This window comes from Pipistrellus kuhlii, unplaced genomic scaffold (assembly GCF_014108245.1).
Source record: "Pipistrellus kuhlii isolate mPipKuh1 unplaced genomic scaffold, mPipKuh1.p scaffold_m20_p_5, whole genome shotgun sequence".
Taxonomy (NCBI): domain Eukaryota; kingdom Metazoa; phylum Chordata; class Mammalia; order Chiroptera; family Vespertilionidae; genus Pipistrellus; species Pipistrellus kuhlii.
In genome coordinates, this window is record NW_023425551.1 from 2780156 (window position 1) to 2801513 (window position 21358).

Here is a 21358-nt window from a genome sequence, read left to right on the forward strand (position 1 = left end):
GTGGTAAGTGTATTGTTCACTGGTCAAGCCTCTCAACCTTTTTATGTTTTTGCAAATTTTCTTAATAAAGGGTTTGGGAGAAATGACATATGTAACACACACACACACACACACACACACAGTCAACTTGATAGAAACAAAGAGTAGAAAAGTGGTTGCTGGGAGCTGGAGGGTGGGCAAAGCAAAGACAGGCTGGTAAAGTGGTAAAGGTATAAACTCTCAGCTATGAGATTAACACATCCTGCGGCTCCAGTGTGAAGCATGGTGGCTATAGCTGACAAACTGCATTACACAATTAAAATCTGCTAAGGAAGAACTGTAATGTTCATATATATAACATACATGTAGGAATATAAAAGCTGCATGGTGTACACTTGAATGTCTTACAATGTTATATGTCAATTATACCTCAATAAAGTGGAAAAACTTTTTCAAACATCATGTTTGCTACATGGCTAGTCAAGACTAAGCCAAAACTGTTGCGAATCTAGTTGTAATCAGGGACATGAGTATCCTCACTTTGTTATCAAAAATCATAATTTAAAAAAATGGGCCCCGGGTGTGGCGGGAATATCGCAGGCTTCAAAACCAGCCGACCGGCCTTAGCACGGCATCTCCCCATAACTTAGCCGCCTTCTGAACCCCATCCCCTTCACCATAAAATGGGGTTGATAACAATCACGCCCGTTTCAAATAAAAATATAAAGATATACCAATCTATAAACAGTTATAAGAAAAACTGACATTAAAAGTATAATTGCTGCCCTAAAAGGTTGGACTCAGTGGATAGAGCACCGGTCTGTGGACTGAAGGATCCCATGTTCCATTCCGGTCAAGGGCATGTACCTGGGTTGCAGGCACATCCCCAGCAGGGGGTGTGCAGGAGGCGGCTGATCAATGTTTCTCTCTCACTGATGTTTCTAACTCTCTCTCACTCTCATTTCCTCTCTGTAAACAAATCAATAAAATAAAAATATATTTTAAAAAATACAATTGCTGAAGTAGTACAAGCAGTCAGAACTAATGGCTTTGCTTAAAATCCAAGAAACTCAACTCCTTCCCTATTCTTCACTTTTTAAGTCAAACAAAGTTACAGGGGGGGGGAATGTCCCGTGAAACCTAATTATTGAGTCGATTCTAAGGACTTCATTTGGTAACAATAAATAAAGTAGCAATAACAAATAAAGGCTAAAATATAAATTACATTTATCCCAACAGGATTCCAAAAGATTAAATACGCTCACACATATACACATCACTTTGGTAAAATTACACAAATGAGCCAAAACCGGTTTGGCTCAGTTTTGATAGAGTGTCAGCCTATGGACTGAAGGGTCCCGGGTTCGATTCCGGTCAAGGACATGTACCTTGGTTGCGGGCACATCCCCAGTGGGGGGCGTGCAAAAGGCAGCTGATCGAAGACTCTCTCCCATTGATGTTTCTAACTCTATCTCTCTCCCTTCCTCTCTGTAAAAAATCAATAAAATATATATATTTTTAAAATTACACAAATGAGCAATGACCTGTGATACGCATCCGGGTGACGAACTGGAGTCTATTTCTCACGGAAAAGCAATACTTTGACATAGGCTCAAGAAACATGGGATCTGAGAGCTACGCCGTTGAAAAATGTTCTCGATGAAGGCAATACTAGGGGGAAATGAAGCGTGAGAAACACGTATTCCTGTGAAATTCCTAAAATCCACAGGGATACGATGTGGGGAGACAACTTTTCTCCCCATTTCACCAGAAGGCACAGAGCTAGCGGGTCTGCTTCTGAAGACAGAAGCTCCACACTGGCCCCGAGAGCAGTGAGAGCGCGCTGCCTCCGCCTCAGACTGCCTGGTCTGGAGGCTTCACCCCCGGAGTGCAAGGCTCAGACCCACACAAATGCGCAGCTGACACGTGCAATTCACGTGCCTCCCCCCCTTCCCCCAGGCATGTTCCCAGGCGCCAGCAAACCGGCTCAGGCCCAGGCGTTAGCGCCCCTCTGCCCTGGCCTCAGAGCCCGCTGTGTGGCACTGGACCAGTCACTGAACTTCTCAGGTTCCTAGTCTGTAAAATGGGAATAAGTTACCTGCCTCACCGGGTGGCTGTAGGAATTAAGTAACACAGGTAGGTTGTTTAGCACAAGGCCTGCCGGCAAACGTAAACTCCATACAGCAGGGATCTTGTTTAAAGCCTTTCCTGGTAAGCCTTCTACTTTCATCAGTGCCTGGCACATGGCAAATGCCCAACAAATACCCCGTGGGTGGTGAGTGGGTGGGTGGGTGAGGGGGTGAGTAGGTGGATGAGTGAGTGGGTGGGTTGGTGGGTGAGGAAGTGAATGAGTAGGTAGGTGGGTAGGTAGGTTGGTGGGTGAGTGGATAGGTGGGTGGGTGAGTGAGTGGGTGGGTGGGTGAGTTAAGTGAATGAGTGGGTGAGTGAGTGGGTGAGTGAGTAGGTAGATGAGTGAGTGAGTGAGTGGGTGAGTGGGTGAGTGGGTGAGTGGATAGGTAGCCGAGTGAGTGAGTGAGTGAGTCAGTGAGTGGGTAAGTGAGTTGGTGAGTGAATAGGTGACTTAGTGAGTAGGTGAGTGAGTAGGTAGATGAGTGAGTCTGTGGGTGAGTGGATAGGTGGTTGAGTGAGTGGATGGGTGGGTGAGTGAATGAGTGGGTGGGTGAGTGGATAAGTGGCTGAGTGAGTGAATGAGTGGGTGGGTGAGTGGGTGAGTGAGTGAATGAGTGGGTGGGTAAGTGGATAAGTGGCTGAGTGAGTGAGTGGGTGGGTGGGTGGGTGAGGGGATAAGTGGCTGAGTAAGTGAATGACTGGGTGGGTGAGTGGGTGAGTGAGTGAATGAGTGGGTGGGTGAGTGGGTGGGTGAGTGGATAAGTGGCTGAGTGAGTGAGTAAGTGAGTGGGTGGGTGGGTGAGGGGATAAGTGGCTGAGTGAATGAGTGGGTGGGTGAGTGAGTGAATGAGTGGGTGGGTGAGTGGATAAGTGGCTGAGTGAGTGAGTGGGTGGGTGGGTGAGTGAGTGAATGAGTGGGTGGGTGAGGGGATAAGTGGCTGAGTGAATGAGTGAGTGAGAGGTGGCAGTGACGGTGGTGATGGTGGAGCCTTGAAAGGAAGGAGAGGGCCCGTTGTGGATATCCAGTGACAGAGCCTCGTAAGCCCCTCTGTTTACAACCAGCCTCCGCGAGTCGTCTATGCCGATGGAGCAAAACTCCCAGAGTTTCTGCTTAAAATCCCAGCTGTTCTCACATCCAAGCTGCTTGGCCTCTAGAAAATGCCCAAACAGCCCATGGCCAAGCATCTTGTATATCAACAGCAACTTTAATAAAATTCAAATGCAGCCCTAGCCTGGGGAGCACTGCTTCAAAGTCGCAGAAAACCTAAATTTCATCACACTTCTCCTAAGCATCTCAAAGTCATCGGACATGTACAGAAAACTACCAATGAAAATGAGGGATTCTACGGCACAAATGTTTATAAAGTCCCAGTGGTACCTTACATTACATAACAGGCAGCCCTCAATAATCTAACCAAATGGCCGGTTCATTCCTTTTGCAAGAATGAGCAAATATTAAATGACATAAAAACTAAGACTTAAAAGTTTTCCTTTAAAGGAACTTTTATTTAGCATGTCATTATATTCCAACTTAGCACGTCTTGACGATTTACAATTACTGACAGTGTATAAAATCCTGAATTCTGAAATTAAATAGAACGGTTTATGACAAGTAAAGGTAATGTTTTATATAAATGAAAAAAATTCATATTAAAAAACCATGCTCCCAAAAATAAAACTACAAAATGAGTTTCAGCTAAGGTAAAATGAAAATTTTCGGCAGGAAAATGTCAGTTAGGGAATAGGCTTATAAAATTCTGGCTTATAAGTACTAGCCACGAGGCACATCTGTTTGGAGCATGTTGGAAGGGTTGCAGGAACGTTTCAGGGAGCCCAAGTCACCTGCCCTGAGCTTAATGTCATTAAAAGGCGGAAGAGTCAGCCTCTCGGTCCACTCACAGTGTTTTCTTCTTTTAAACTGAAGTGAAACTGCTCAAGCTGAAAGGCTCCTAATCAGTTTAATTCCTGGGATAATTAGATCTGAGTTCTCAGAAGAGACGGCGGAGGTCATCTTTCTGGCCCGATCTTGCTTCTCACGCGAGGCCCTCCCACAGCAGCCTGACAGATGGACACCGGGTGACGGGAAGCTCAGGGCCCATCAGGGAGCGCATTCCGCTGTTCCCGATTGATGGATGAGGACTCCTTCAAATCAGGGGCTTCCCAGAAGCCACCCTAAAATCACTCCACTAATTAGGTCCAGTCTGCCCATCGTTATCAACACTCACCCCTCTCCCCTCCTCCAGACAGTTACCCTACAAACAGCAAAAGCCAGCTTTCCTGGTTCCTCCCACCTCCCTCTCTCCCTCCCCCCATCCCTCCATCCCTCCCAGTTTATCTTCACCATGAAGGCAGGACCCTTGTAAAACAGAATAAACGAACAAAAGCACATTGTATTTTTAATACGAATTGTATCCTTTATATAAAACATTACCTTTACTTATTATAAACCGCTGCATTTAATTTCAGAACTTAGGATTTTATACACTGTCAGTGATTGTGGATTGTCCAAACGTACTTAATGGGGATATAATGGCCTACTGAGTAAAAGTTCCCGTAAAGGAAAACTTTCATTAAGAACGTTTTAAACTCTAAGTCACGGGAGAGACCCCAGATCTCAGCCTGTGCCCCTGCGAGCAAAAAGCCGGGCCTCCGGGTAATCCCACCCGGGGCACAGGAGGCGCCACACCCTCGTCTGCCTGGTGCACTGGGGGTCCCCTGGAGAAGGCGGGGTGCAGCCTCGATCCAGAGCACACATGTGTGTGCAAGTCACACACTGTCCCCAGGTCACCCAACCACGGATCTTCAGAAAGGAGAGGGGTTTTGCTGCTGAAAGGGAGCAAATGACCTGAAACAAAAGCAGAAGAACTGTGTCTGGACACAGAGAGACGCTTTTACCGTCCAGAGAGGGGCAGTCACACGCTCCGGGACTGCTGGACTGTGTGAGCGCGCAGGCCCGAGGGCTGTGTTCTTAAGAAACAGAACCCGCTGGCCCGCCAGTTACATGTGTGCGAGCATTCTTCAGCACACAACACACCCTCTGTTCCGTTTTTCTTGAAATATGAGACTCTGCAAAAATATCTCTACTTTTTCCACGACTAATACAGAAGTAGAGGCGACTTTTTTTGGTTTTCTCCTAATTCTACTGCAAGGAAAACAAATTAGGTAAATGAAAAGACTCCGCAGGGGCCGGCACCTCCCTCCCCCGGCCCCCTACCACCACCCCCGGGAACGCAGGATTTTTCAGAAACGCTGGAAAATGCCGCTTTTATGTAAAGCTTTCCAATATTAAAAAGGCAGGCTTGTTTTTAAGGATATTTAAATTATCCTAGAACCATCCAGAAGCCCACCGGCTTGCACCGCTTCTGATGCCAACAGTAACACAGGGAAAGTTTTAAATCCTGAGGAATATTTGCAGAGAAGTCATGAATCCTGAGTACCTCCTCCGGTGTCAGCAAACGCCTCTCCGGGCGACACCTAGCATCGCACGCAGTAGCGTCATTTAGCTGTTAAGCTCGTTACATATTGAGGCAAAAAAAAAAAAAATACCTGCGGGGCCAGGCGCTGGGCTGTGGCTTTATGTGAGGACAGGGCGGACCAGAGTCCAGTGACCGAGGGACGCCTGCTCCAGGGAGAGCCCACCAGGGACCAGCAGCAGAGACTACACCAGGGCCCAGCGCTCGGCCGAGAAGGAAAACACAGTGGCGCGGAGGCCGGTGGCTGTCCAGATGGTAACTGGGAGGCAGGCCCTGGAGCTGAGGACAGGAAGCAGCCGGGGAGACAGGCTGCAGCCACCTGGAGAGCTGGTGCGTGTCCCTGTGTCGGCAGAGCCAGTGGGAACCGTGGACACCGCGCTCGTTTCCGATCACTGCCCTGCACACCGGGCGGCGCTCCTGAGTCAGCATCTGACCTGCACCCCCAGCAGGCCTCTCCCTGCACGAACCAGCCAGCAAACAGCCTCCACAGCCTCGTGGCACCTGCTTTTCCTCGGTGGGTTCCGAGGATCAGCCTCTCCTGAGCCTACAAGGCCAGCCAGAAATGACACTCTCTGCGAGGTGCTCTTCGGCAGACGCTGCTGGTGGGTTTGGCGTTCAGGTGCGGGCTCTGGCTGTCCTGGGCACGCAGGGAGGCAGGGGTGACCCTGCTGGCCGCGGCTCCCAGAGGGGAAGGCGTGCAGCCTTCCGCACGGCGAGGATCACCAGCCCCGTCCCATCGAAGTGCATTGGGAATGGGCACTCAAACGCGTCCCCCCTCCCTGCAGGCGCCGGGCCACAGGCACCCACGCAGGGCCGCCTACAAAGAGCAGTGAGCAGAGGTACGTGGGAAGCAGACACAGAGGACGGGCAGGCTGGCAGGGAGGAAGGCCTTGGAGATGCCCAAGTGCCCGGAACTTACCCCTAGAGGAGTGTGAGTGACACTACAGACTCATTCATTCGTCCGGGATGCGCTGGCTGAAGAGGTGTCTTTGCGATTCAAAGCCCTGGCAACAGAAAACAGAGACACGGACGGGGTGAGAAACAGTGTCTCAGGACTGGAATGTTGTAACGGAAGTTCGATTTCTCCGCATTCTGCCATATCCTGGGTTTGGTACAAAAAGGGAGCAGCAGGGAGAAAAATCAAGGGTTAAGTCATTAGCACTGGAGGAAATCTGAGGATCTTCCCACATCCTAAACGGAAAGTAGATTTACTGCTTCATCTAATGACTTCATGTGACCAAGTCATTTTGCAGATAGATACATGGATGGAGGGAGGTAGAAGAAGGACAGGGGAGGGATGGATGGATGAATGGACGGACAGATGGACGGACGGATGGATGGACGGACAACCTACTCTAATTAATCCACTAGCCCAGAGGTGGGGGTAGAACAGTGAATAAGAAAATTTCTGCTCTCGCTGAGCTTCATTCAAACGGGAGGAAGCAGTGGAAACAAATCTATAATAATAAGATCCCAGATCCCAGCCTCGTCTGTCACCTTGAGGACATTTCCTGAGCTTTCCTTTTTAAATTGGCCACTTGTCACTGTCTCGTCTTCCTGACCCTGCATCGCAGGTATCACTGTAGGATGTCTTTCTTGTTTATTTATTGATACCTACTAATGAGACCGGACAGCCGAACGACCTTCAGGAAGTCATCCCAGATATCCTCCTGGACAAAGCCGTTGTGGCAGGGGCCAAGGCAGAGGTGGTTAGGGGCAACCAGGCAGACAAGCAGAGTGGATAGGGGTGCTCATGGTGGCAGGTGAGTGGTTAGGGGCAATGAGGCAGGCAGGCGAGCGGTTAGGAGCCAGCAGTCCTGGATTGCTAGAGGGTGCAGGCCAGGTTAAGGGACCCTCCCCCACTTCCCGTATGCACAAATTTCGTGTACTGGGCCTCTAGGAGGTAAATAAACAAATAAGAAAGACATCCTACAGTGATACCTGCGATGCAGGGTCAGGAAGATGAGACAGTGACAAGTGGCCAATTTAAAAAGGAAAGCTCAGGAAATGTCCTCGAGGTGACAGACTAGGCTGGGCTCTGACTGCTCTTTCAAAGTTGGCGTCATGGTCCCTCACACACAGACCACTGACCCCTGGGCAGAGGGACCAGCAAGAACCCTAATAAGAGCCGGAGTTCACAGACAGTTACCATGGACTGTGGGGCACAGTTCAGGTGCAAGTAGGTGAGGTCAAGGACCGGCGTTCTGTTACTTATTAAGCAGGCAGTCTCTGGGCCCTCTCTGACTGCGGAGAGCAGTTCCTCTTCCTCCTACATGACGTCCAGTGATACATTAACCTTCATGGCCCCATTAGCCTACCCTCCAGCACTGTTCCAGGGTTAGGTTGCTCTCAGAGAGTAACACTTGCCTTTCCATAAGGCGTTACTTCCCCTCTGCTATGTACAGAGGATACTGCACCATGGCAACGATGGTGTGCTGTGGGTCACAGACCTTGATAAAGAATGCAGACTTTGGAGCCACAAGACCGAGGTTCAATCCCCCCATTTCCCCGTTAGCACCTGAGTGAGCCCGGCCTGGTGGCTTACACCGTCTGAGCCTCTGGTCGCTTCAACTATGAAACGGAACAGGCCTTAGCTACTTTTCTTGGTCATTCTTAAGTATTTAGTCATTAATGCGCATAAAGTAATAAAAGTGTTCACAAAGTGTTGAAAGCAGCAATATATGACTTTCATTGTAAACAGCCACTATTGGGAAATGGTTGCTTATCACAATGGCTCATGCTATAGAGATAAACCTATGTAAGGAGGCACAGTGGCGATAATTCCATTTACAAGATCACAGACTAACCTTTAAAAACCAACCCACTCCTGTCACTGCAGGTGAGAAGTTAGAGCTGAAAGAGGAAGGCTGGTTTGCACAAGGTGACAGAATTGGTTCGGAGAACATGTTAAACTGTGTATTTGGCCAAAAATGCTTGCCTTCTAAGGCCAATCCTGCACAGGCAGAAATCTTGGATTCGCTTTGTAATCAAACCATCATGGACAAGAAAATATGTTTCCATGGTAACACTGTAAACCGGAACAAGTTTCAGGGGACCCTACCTAATGCTTTATACAGACCGTTTTTGAAAAGCCAAGACTGACCAGGAAACTATGAACTATCAGATCCGCCACATTTCAATGTTTCCAATGAGAAGGACAGATAGTGCGGCTCCTGCACCGAGGACACTACAGAAGCTTTCCACACGTTCGTCCTGACTCTGCCGGCTCCTGAGGGTGATGGCTTCCCCGGGCCTCTGCACACGCTGCTCCCTGCTGGGAGCGCCTCCCTGAGGAACTCCCAATTACCCCTCAGACCCAGCTTCCGTGTCTCCGCTCCTGTCAAGTCTCCCCTGGCCCCTGGCCCCCTGCCTCCCGCCCACCAACACAGGATGTGTAAACCTCTCTCCTTCCCCCCACCTTGCTACCTCCTATTATTTCCTTTTCACGTGCTGGTCTCCCTAATAGATGTTAACGACTTTGAAAGTTTCGAGCTCATCTGGCTCATCTTTGGCTTCCTGATGTCTAGCCTCACACGTGGTGCTTAACAAATGCATGATGAACGGACTGACGGAAGGAGTGACACATCCGATGGCTAGCACAACATGATTTAGTTTTAGACGAGCCTGCTCTTCCATCACGAGACGTATTACAAGCAACACCACAACTTTTAGGACAGAAAAGGGGAAGTTACAGCTTAGCTCTGTGATGATTAATGTTACAGAGCACGTGGCCATGCATGGTGCATAATTGGTCAAATGCCAGTCTACACGTTGCTGTGAAGATATGTTTTAGATGTCGCTCACATTTAAATCAGTGGACTCTGACTAGAGCTGATTCTCCTCCATACATGGGTGGGCCCCACCCAATCAGTGGAAGACCCCAATAGCAAGCACCCAGGTCTGAAGAAGGAATTCTGCCTACAGACCCAACACAGAAGCCCTGCCTGACTTTCCCACCTCCTGCCGTGCAGAATCCGAACTCACGACTGCAACAACTTCTGCCTGAATGTCCAGTCTGCCAGTCTGCCCCCAGACTCATCGGCTCCCACTACAGTGTGAAACAATCCATTAAGTACATCTCCACGGCTAGCCCGACACACAGGCCCTGCTGACTCTGTTCCCCCGGAGAATCCCGAGTAATAGTAACTGTTAATCATTTAGGATTGAAACCCTCTCGGGCAGGTTTCCGGCTAGAGCACACCGATTCAAACCCTGCCCATGTGGCAGCTGAAGAAAGTGAGGCCGAGAAAGGACCTATCAGCGGTGGGAAGAACGAGGGCCAGAACTCAGCTCGCCAGACAGCTCCATCCGCTGTGAGCTGGAACGGACGGCTGTGCCCCAGGGACAAGTCAGTGGACCTTCCTTAGGTCCCAGTGTCCTCACGGCCTGTCCACACTGTGTGAGCGTCCCAGGGCCGCTCAACAAGTCTCACCGGTTGGACAAAACATAAGCCACCTTCAGCAGTGGGCAGTCTCTCAGCTGTGTTATTAGCAAGATATTCTCTTTTAGGATGATAGCGAAGTCTTACTGAGCTGTGTTATCTACCGTGTATACAAAACATTGTAATTAAAAGATTGAATTCACCTGTTCCTTGCCGTTTTAAAACCAGCAATTGCAAACGCTGGGAATGTGACTCGTCTATGACTTAAGGCTCTTCGCATGGAGGAAGCTCTTCAAGTGCTAAAACCAAAGACTTCTAGTTTTTGGCTCAGATTCGGTTAAGAACTGTTTGTATACCAGGATATGTGAGATATAAATGTAATAGGTCGCTTTCACCCTCGTGGCTATAAAATGAAAATTTTGTAGGACAGAAAAAGCTTGTACTGCTGAATTAACAGAAGTTGTACTGAAGTATCATGTTTTTAAAACTATATCTATATATATATACAGAGTATGTGTGTATGTGTGTGTGTGTATATATATATACACACACACACACACACACACAGAGTAAAGTTTGTTGTTGTTAAAAAAAGATATTCTCTTACTCCAAGGCATTAGGTAAGACGACAGAAGGATCGCCCGGCTGGCTGGCATGGCTCAGTGGTTGAGGGTCAACCAGGAGGTCACAGTTCGATTCCTGGTCAGGGCATGTGCCCCGGCTGTGGATTCAGTCCCCAGTGTGGGGCATGCAAGAGGCAGCCGATCAATGATTCGCTCTCCGACATTCACGCCTCCTTCCATTGAACCCCTTTGTCGCCCCATCTCCCTGAATAAAGTGCGTTTTAAAGTTTCTGAGTTGCTCTAACCGGTTTGGCTCAGTGGATAGAGCGTCGGCCTGCGGACTGAAGGGTCCCAGGTTCGATTCCGGTCAAGGGCATGTACCTTGGTGGCGGGCACATCCCCAGTGGGAAGTGTGCAGGAGGCAGCTAATAGATGCTTCTCTCTCATCGATGTTTCTAACCCTCTATCCCTCTCCCTTCCTCTCTGTAAATAATCAATAAGATATACATATATTTTAAATAAATCGTTTCTGGGTTTACTTTAGCCTTGCTATCAGCTGCACGGCTCACCCGTCGAGACTCCTCTCGGCGTCTGCGCTGGTTTCTGGGTAAAACAATACAGTAGAAAAGTGGGAAGTTTCCCAGGAGCCAGGAAGGGACCGGGAGCAGAAATGTGACTCTGTCGCTTTTAACCCTGGTGTGGCCCGTCTGAGCCGTCGGGCTGCTCCCCCGCAGCGCCCGCTCACAGGGGGATGTTCTGATCTCAGCCCTCGGCCCGGGGGATTCAGAGACACAATGAACAAGCCGCTCTGCGATCCCCCGGGGGCGGGTAGAGGGGAGGCTCCAGGTAAGGCTGCCCCCCACGTGCTGCTCAGAACAGCTCTCCTCGCCTCTCACGCCGGCACCACCGGCTCCTGCACAGAAAGCTCCGGGAATCGGACCCTGCTGTAACAAAGGAGGCTGCAGAACGTGAGCCGGCCCTGAGAGCGGGACTCATTTCAATGAGAACGGGAAGTTTCAGGCAGGCGTGTGGACAACAGCGAGGCCCTTGTTGTCCCTGAGCCGGCGCGTGGGAAACGCACCCGCAAACAGCCCGTGGGCGGCGGGAGCAGGCCCGGGTGCATCCCCTCGGGCCACCGTATGCCCCAGGCCGGCTTCTGTCTTCCCTAGCATTCCCACCAAGGTCAGGTATCCGGGGACAAAACGCAAGAAGCGAACGCTAGCACAGGCCGGCCCGCGGGCAAGGCATCGACTCCAGTCATCGCGTGCGAGGCGAGCAGCAGCTGCTGAGCATCTACTGTGTTCCAGGCACCACGCGAAGTGCTGGGCACAGGACAGTGGCCGGGAACCTGCTCACAGCCTCACACAGGCTGAAAAGCCACCGGCCACAACGCCCTGTGGACAGGATGTGGTCCAGAGGGGGAGGATGCTCACAGGAGCGGCCCGGAGCCCAGTCTGCACGTAAGACCCAAATACAGTGAGTAAGGTGCGCATCTCAAAACGTCCTTCTAGTCAGTGTCCCAGGGAGAGTAGGCGGGGCCTCCTCCACGGGGATCCTGGGGATGTTTGAAACCACGTGCACACGTTCCTTAACCCGCTCCTGTGGACGAGGGTGGGCCGTCAATGCTCCCTCCCCCCGTGGACCTGCTTCCCGTGACCCTCCAGGATGTCCGCCGCCAGGTCAGAGAAGGCCGAGAGTTCACACGTGGCATTCCTGGGGCGCTTGGCCTGAGGCCCCGAGGCAGCACCTAGGAGGCATCGCATCGGTCTCCCTGACCCCCATGTCTACCTGACACCTGACGCCAGACCTTCCAGGACACGAGGAGACACCGCCAACAAGCCTAGCCCAGTGGTCGGCAAACTCATTCGTCAGCAGAGCCAACTATCAACAGCACAACGATGGAAATTTCTTTTGAGAGCCAACTGTTTTAAACTTAAACTTCTTCTAACGCCACTTCTTCAACATAGACTCGCCCAGGCCGTGGTATTTTGTGGAGGGGCCGAAGTGCGAGTTCATTGTAAAGTGGTTAGGAAGGATGAAAAGTCACTGGAAATCCTACAGTGTCTTTCCAAAACAGACAACTGCGCTTTCGTGAGAATGTCGAGGCACCTAGTGTGGCGTCAAGGCCCCCCTCAGCTCTGCCCCCTGGGACCCCACGCTCTGGCTCACCGATCCCCCTCCCTAAAGCCATTTCCCTCCACGCCGAAGGACACGACCATTCGTACCTCCGGGGCTGCTGTGAAAATAAAACGAGGACCTATCTTGGGATTAGCTGACACAGGGCCAACTCAACAAATGTTAAACAATCAACGTTAGCCCTCCCTTCTGCTGCTGGCTTCTGGGATCCCCGGTCCGAAATGCACAAGTGAGCAGCAATAATACAACTCTGAATTGTTTTTATTTTTTAAATCTATTTTTATTGGTTTCAGAGAGGAAGGGAAAGAGAGAAATACCAATGATGGAAAGATTCATTGATCAGCTGCCTCCTGCACGCCCCCTACTGGGGATCAGGCCTGCAAAACCGGGCCTGTGCCCTCACCTGAAATCGAACCTTGATCTCCTGGTTCACGGGTTGATGCTCAACCACTGAGCCACGCCCTGCATGTTAAACAGCACTGGGATCAGTTCTGAAGACAGAAAGTACATCCATCACAGCTGAGGAACTAAGTCTCTTAGTCCCTCAAGAAGATCTTAATGAAGACTCAACAGAAGACTTCTTGATAATAATAATCTGAAGAAATAGGTGAAGTAAGCTTATCATTACACTCAGTCCCTTAGAGGAGATTATTATGCTTAAACCTTATATGGATATTTTTAAGTCACGGCACCCTAGCTTCCCGGCAAAGGACTAATTTTGCAGCCAATTAGCTGATAGGGAGAGGCGCCCGTGACTAAGTTTGTCTCGTGGGTAGAATCTTCGTGTCCAGATCAGCGAGTCAATACTGATACCGGCTACCCGTCTGGCAGGAATCACTGACCAACGCAGGCCCTGGGAGAGCATGGCACCATCAACACAGAACAGGGCCTGCGGTGAGTCTGCTCAGATCACACACCGCATCCTGGCTCTCCCCTGGATCTACCAACAAGCTGCTAGGGAGGGAGCGAGGGAAGGCACTCCAGGTCTCCTCCTCCAGGTCTCCTCCTCTGTCTGCTATCCACCTCCTGGCCTCAAAGGGATTCCGTGGGATCCCGGTGTCTGGGAGGCCTTTTATCTTGGGGATGAAAGGTGCTAATGAGTAGGTGCGGGTGCAGGCCTCCCACTCAGCCATGCGGGGGCCCTGCTTCTGAGGGTGCCCACTGCAGGTAGGAAACTGGCGTTTGAAGTGGGAATGAGGCTTGTAATTACGGGGAGCCAGGCAGCTGGGCAGAGAACAGAGCCCCGCGACTCTCATTTCCCCTCCCCTCCCAGGCCGTGGTGGGCGTGACCTTGGCCCTCCCTTCTGGCTGGGCAAACCCGGGGGGAGCACACAGAGCCCCGAACCCGGGCTGGAGTGGAAATGTGGGTACAATATCGCAGTGTGCAGAGGAGGACTCGGCCCTTGTATGGAAGCCCTCAGGCAATCCGAGACCGGAGAGGGACCCGGGTCAGAGGAATGGGTAACAGCGCAGCCTACCTCGGGGCTGGAGGGCCCTCGGATGGCGAAGCTATAACAGCAGATTCTAGGCGTGAGGCACAGCAACTTCTAAGCGGAACCTAAAATGAGGCCAGCTTAGCTCCTCGCAGGAAACATGGATTTAATCCTGCGGACTGTGGGCTATTGTTTCTCCAGGAACAGTGTTCTTTCCCATAAAACCTAACATAGGAGACTCCCTGTGCCACCACCCGGCCCGCCGCCCTCCGCGGCTCCGAGCTCAGTCCTCATCTCGTCCCCTCTGACGTGCTCCTCCTGGGTGACTTCAGGACCTTCACGGTCGCTATGACAACCACGTCTCCATCTCCAGCTTAAATGGATCTTCTCGGCTCCAGACCCACTTAACCAACCTACTGAACGTGCCACTTCAAGATCAAGATGCCCCCAACTGACGCTATTCCCGCCCCCATGCTGCCCCCAGTTAACCTGGGCCGGTACCCAACCTGGGATGATAATGGCCTTTCCATCTGGCCACTCTCTCGCAAGATAGAAACCCACCAATTATCCTACGCTCGCCTCTCCTTCCCCTCTTCCTGACAGACAGGTTCCATTCAGCAAGTCCTCCAGGTCCTACCTGCTTCCCATGCCCCTCACTCCCCTTCCCTGCCCTGCCCTTCTGCCCCGCCCTCTGCCTCTCAGTCCCCCTGGAATACCCCAGTCCTTCTCCACCCACAGATCTCTCCTGTACCCGCAGCCGGGGGAAAATGTAAAACGCCAGCCAGATCCTGGCATGCTCCAGTATGAAACCTCTCCTATTACCTGTCCCTTAGGATTAAAAATGCCCAGCATCTTTCCATGGCATACAACCTCCACTGCCCCTTCCAGCTCCGGGCCCTCCGGCCACCAATGTGAATTCTCTGACCGTGTCCTCCGTGCGCCTTCATCTCCTCTGGGCTACCGTGCTCCTCTCCGCTCTAACAGCTCACAACTTTCTCCTCGTTCTCTCAGCTACCTTTCCTAAGGCCGCCACAGGAGAGGGATAGTAAACCTTACTTACAGGTACATCACTGTGCCTTGTACAAAGAAATCTGTAAGGGCCCGGCAGGCATGGCTCCGTGTTTGAGCGTCAACCTATAAACCAAGACATCAGGTTCCAATTCCCAGTCAGGACATGTGCCCTTGGTTTTGGGCTCCATTCTCAGGAGGGGGCATGCAGGAGGCAGCTGATCAACGATTCTTGCTCATCATTGATGTTTCTATCTCTATCTCTCTCTCTCTTCCTCTCTGAAACCAATAAAAATGTATTTTAAAACAAAACAAGCAAGCAAAAACGGATAAATCTGTAGGGTCCTTGCCACACTGAGTAGAAATTCTTTGCTCATAGGCCCACCTGCTTCCCTGAGACACAAACTCTGTTCTCTGAGTCTGTCCCCGGCATTCCTGACGCGGGGCATGGCCAAGACTATCTGAGCAGTGAGTGCTTGGGCACTGAATGACTTTGTAAGCACACACAGTTCCGGAATACAGTGGTCCCGATGCTTAATCAGCCCCTTCTGAAATGCTGCTCCCACTCACAGGAGTTTCCTATCATCTGAAAGTCCAGTTATTTCCGGTTCCAGCTCCTCCATTTCTTGATGAAGATTCCACAGAGACAGGCCCCGCGGACGTGTGGAAAACCAGTGCACACCCACTCCGCTTCTCTAATGCATAAGCTTGCTTTAAAAATGTCGGCCATAACCAGTTGACTCAGTGGATAGAGCATCAGCCTGCGGACTCAAGGGTCCGATTCCGATCAAGGGCATGAACCTTGGTTGTGGATACATCACCAATAGGGGTTGTGCAGGAGGCAGCTGATGGATGTCTCTCTATCATTGATGTTTCTAACTCTCTCTCTCCCTTCCTCTCTGTAAAAATGCAAATAAGATATATTTTAAAAAATTGTTTCATATCATTCGGAGCCCAGGAGTGAAGACACATAAAGGCAGTTTCTTGGGAACTGAGTCTCCACCCCCAGCTCGAGGCACCATCATTCGGACATAAATTTTGAAAGACTAGGCCGGTCCGTTTGCCCAGTGTTTTTACGGCCCCGTGTCCTGGGTGGTTTCTCACTTCCCTGCCTAATGCCCGGCCTGCGGCGTCTGACCCCCTGCACACACACCGTCCGCCGAGGGCCCCTGCCCGCCGCACCCGGGACCCGCAGGTCATCCTGCCCACGCCTCACGTGTAACCAGGTGCAAACCACTCTACAGAGAGCGGCGGAGCATGACCTGCAAACAAGCTGCAGACAGAGACTCCAAACCAGCGCCGGGAGGAGCCTTCCCGGTGACGATAAACAGAGAGAGAACAAGAGGACGAGAGTGGCCGCACGGCGGAGAGGGCCCAGGGGGACGGGGCACACCAGGGTGAGCGGTTGTTCCGGTGGCTTCAGTGCAGCTGGGGTTTCCCAGGGTCAGCGCTGCCCAGTGTAAGCACAGCTCCGTCCTCCCAGGCCCGCAGCTAAGCCCCGTCTCCGATGTGCCGACCGGGGCGGGACCACCCCGGGGACCGGCCACCGGGGCTGAGCCACGCGCCGGACATGGGACCGGCGCCCATTTGGCCCGCGTGCCTGGTCCCGCCCGGAGTTCGCACCGGTCACCGGCCGGAGAGAAGCTGCAGAAAGCTTCTCCTTCGCACTGGGCCACGACTGTGATTCAAAATAAACTCACACATGCCGAGACCGTTTGGCTCAATGGATAGAGCGTTGGCTTGGGGACTGAAGGGACCCGGGTTCGATTCCGATCAAGGGCATGTACCTTGGCTGCGGGCATATCCCCAGTGGGGGGGGGTGCAAGAGGCAGCTTATCGATGACTCTCTCTCATCGATGTTTCTGGCTCTCTATCTCTCTCCCTCCCTCTCTGTACAAAATCAATAAAATATATTTTTAATATATAAAAAATAAATAAATAAACTCACACATGAAAGCATAAAAGGAAGTTATGCTTTTGTTAAAATAAAAAATAAAAATAAAAAAAGTTACGGTCATGGGGCAAGAAGGAAATGACCAGATTTCCACAGGCCTGTTTGCAGTAGAACTTGCATTGCTTGGGTGTAAACAGAACTAGAAAGAAACGCTTTCATAGTGTGTATTTATGAAAAAATAATGATTCTGCCAGTATCCTGCTGCAGAGGAGAGGAGAGGGCAGAAGAGGAGGGAGAGGAAGAAAAGGGGGAGGAGAGGAAGAGGAAGCTGGGGGAGGGGAGGAAGATGAAATGAGAGGACGGCTTATCTCCATGCTCGCACACAAGCTCCTCATCGCACCAGCCGCGGACCGGAGTTATGTCACCCGGTTTCCATGTTGCAAGCCTGCCCAGCCTCCACCTGCAGTCACTCAGGAGCATGCTGCCCAGGGAGGAGCGCAGCCTGGGCCGCAGGAACCAGTTCCAGGGAGGGCCTCCGGGCCACGCCTGCCGTCAGCCCAGGACTTCTGAGGAGGTCAGAGAGCCAGGCTCCAGCCCAAAATACAGTCCCCGTCCACGGTGAAGACACGGGCACGCCGGATCCACCAGCTCCTGCGGGCTCCAGGGGTTCCGCGGGTTTGTGAGCTGTGTGCTTTCCTACAAGCTGTACGCGTTTCGGGTGCTGGTGCTGCAAAAGCTGGACCACACGCTTCAGGTCCGGCTCCTCCCAGTGCGGCCCTGTGGCTCCCGTGGCTTCACGCTAACACCAGCAGCACCCACATTCCTACCGCATTCGAGGAAAGCGGGGGTCATCGCTAGCTCCGCATGCAGGGAAAGGAGCTTATGAGGCATTTCCGGGGAGATTGCTAGACCGTTAATAAAACTCTGCAGCAGGACAGCAGGCTCTCCTCACTCACACTCACCACGATAAAGTGCCAGTGTTCAAAGCTGCAGGATAGCCAGCCCGCACGCATGAGCATCTATCTGCTAGCACTTGTCCACTGCCTCTGGCATCTGTCCTAGGTTCTCTCTACGGTCTTCTTTGGCGGGATTTGAGATGAATACTTGGCCATATTAATTCGCCCATTGTTTCTGCATCATTTCTGGTCTTTCTATGTATTACTTTACCCAAGGTGTCACCACCTTCCACGTGCACATGCATACACATACACACACAGAGTTATTTTAATTCAGTTATAACGTGCACTCAATGAAGTACACAAGTCATAACTATGCAGTTCCATAACTTCTTACATATGCATGTGCTCATGGAGCTATCTCCCAGATCAAGACATACTGCAGGAAATATACACAGAATTTCTGGTGTCCGTGCTCACGTGCACCACACCCTCACATTCACACACACACACACACACACACACACACACACACACACACACTTCATCCTCAGGGTCACATGAAAGCTGCGGCATAAACAAACAGGAAAGACCACAATATGATCAACTGCTAAAACACTGTTTTCTAGCTGATTGTGGATGAAATGGAGTTTTTAAAGTATCATTTACGATCTGACGCAGAGATCTTGTTACTGCATTTCTGGGTCCTGAGTCACTGCCCCTTTTATTAAGTCACGCTGCCCGGCCACTAAACCTGAACCAGTCATTTTCTCCTAGAAAACGCTGCGAGGCACAGGCTGGAAGAAAAAATGTGCAAATCACATGCCCAATAAAGGGCTTTTATATATCCAAAGTATATATAAAAATGGCTGAAACGCAACAGTGAGAAAATAAACAACCCGGCTTCTCAAATGGGCCCGAGATCTGAACAGACACTTCAAAGAAGACAGACGGATGGCCAGCAAGCACACGAAGAGAGTCTCGACATGATTAGTCATTAGGGAAATGCAAAGTAAAACCACAAGGAGATATCACGATACACTATTAAAATGGCAAAGTTAAAAGCATAAACTGATAACACCAAAAGCTGATGAGGGTGGTGAGGAGATGAGGAACAGGTGAGAGTGGAAAATGGTACAGCCACTTCAGAAAACAGTTTCACAGTCTGAATACACCCCTATCACACAGCCCAGCACTCCCACTGTTAGCTCTCCATCCAATCACTTACGCTCACAGGAAAACCTGTATGCAAAGGTCTATTCACAATCACCAAGAATTGGAAACAATCAGGATGTCCTTCAATGATCACATGATGAACAAACAGTGCTACATCCATACAAAGGAACCACACTCAGCAATAAAAAGACAAGAATCTATGACTCACCCAATAAACCAGATGACTCTTCCATGCATTTTTCCAAGTGAGAGAAGCCAGATCCCCCACCCCCCAAAAAAGGCGGCTATATATATTTTATAACCCCATTTATATGACATTCTGGAAAAGGCAAAATTGCCAGGGGTCGGGACCACACAGAACATTTTGGGATGACGGAACTGTTCAGTATGGCATTGTGGTGGTAGGCACATGACTCTATGCATTTGTTAAAACCTACAGAACTGAACACAAAGAGTGAATTAAATTGTTATGCAATTTTTTTTTTAAATCAACCAGGGGTCAGGTGATCTCCAGTTGGAACAGACTGTAAGAAAGGCATGTCACTATATCACAACTGGGTGGGTGGAAACAGAGCTGATTAAATTAAATAACTTTAGAACCCAGTACTCTAACGAGAAGCTAATGACCCAAAAGAGTACATAAAGGCTGTGCTGTGGTTGGCAAATCTATTGCTCTCAGTAGTAGTACAAGCTGGCAATCCCGAAACCACTTCACAAATGTACGAGGATTGAACTAACCTATAAATAAACTGCAGACGATGGAAGCCAGGATTTCACTATCAGAAAAAGACGTTACAAAGAGGAAGGGGAGGCAGGAGTGAAGCCAGCAGAGCTGGAGAATATATACACAGGTACTAGGCACCGAAATACAGGTATGTGCGTAGAATCTGAGACGTCAGTATGAACGCATGTTTACTTTAAGAGAGAGAGAGAGAGAGAGAGAGAGAGAGAGAGAGAGAGAGAGAGAGAGAGAGAGAGAGAGGGAGAGAGAACACAGCTGTGTGCACACATGGATTAGTACATACACAAATGTTTGCTCGCTCTGTTTTCTGGGAGTGCCTGGAGAGGCAGCACACTCCACAGCAATGAACACATCCAGCACCCAGATCTTGGCTTCTAAATACCATTTTCAACTAAAAGAAACCAGGGCTCCTTGGAGAAACGGCTGCCACAGAAGATGAACCTGGCTCATCTTGTAGTGACGGAATGCCAGTCCTTTTTTATTAATGCCAAGCGCTAATAAGCCTTTTATTCCAAGGCTCTCTGTAGCTCCTGGCAGGTGATTAGGACTCTGTAAATGTTTGCTAAATAAATGAATCAATCATTAACATCGATAGTTACCCAATAGCTACTCATGTATCATCAGTTTTTATCCTGAAGGGTTGTACAGGCTTCCCTGCTTCTAAGGTAACTTTAACAATAGACTAATGCCCAGAAATTCTGATATAATTGGTGTGTAATATGGCAGGTTGAGCCACTAATCTACTTAGGAACAGAGAAGATGCATTAAAATACGTGTACATAGAAGGAACATCATCCCAGCAGCAATAAGAACACCTGGCACCCAGATCCTGGTTTCTAATATCACAGAATCAGGGCTCCTTGGAGAAATGGGGGATTCCGGGGCGGAGGCACGAAGGACCCACCATGAGGGGACATGTCAAAGGAGTGCAAGAGCCAACTGAAAGTGCTCCAGTGGCCAGAGCTGGATGACAAAATGAAGTAGTATTGGGTTATAACCTAAAGTATAAAATAAACATCCATGAATCTAAATGGACATAAGTAGATTATTGAATAAATAAGGAAATGTGGAAGAATAGGCAAATCTCCTATGCAGAATTATAAATAATTAATGTAGATTCTTCTTCTTCTTCAAGGTAGAGCCTAACTTATCCCTTCAGTGTCTTTCTTCCAAAGAGTCTAGTGTGAAAAGAGAAAGACAAAAGGATTATGTTATGGTGGGGAAAGCTGACAAACACTACCTAAGCCAGGCGGTCAAGGTAAAATTCAACAGTGACATCTCATACTGAGAGTACACTCCTTGATACCATGTGAGAACAATGGCACTTTTCCTCCCGAACACACATTAGCTCAACCTTATCAAAACTGAGGCCCCTGCCCTCACTGATTTGGCTCAATGGATAGAGCATCAGCCTGTGGACTCAAGGGTCCCAGGTTCGATTCCGGTCAAGGGCGTATACCTTGGTTGTGGGCACATCCCCAGTGGAAGGTGTGCAGGAGGCAGTTGATCGATGTTTCTCTATCATTGATGTTTGTAACTCTCTTTCT

The 21358-nt window shown here is 50.1% G+C and overlaps 1 protein-coding gene across 2 annotated transcripts in view; it reads right to left on the bottom strand.

Annotated features, from left to right (window-relative positions):
* TIAM2 (TIAM Rac1 associated GEF 2) overlaps positions 1-21358 on the bottom strand; it is a 151253-nt gene that overhangs the window by 93238 nt on the left and 36657 nt on the right. The window contains exons 3-4 of one of the 2 annotated variants that reach the window (XM_045572776.1): positions 13953-13959; positions 6502-6586 (exon numbers count right to left, since the gene is read on the bottom strand). The gene's annotated coding sequence lies outside the window, so the exon portion shown is untranslated. The remainder of the gene's footprint in view (positions 1-6501; positions 6587-13952; positions 13960-21358) is intronic. The other variant, XM_045572775.1, reaches the window with a different exon arrangement.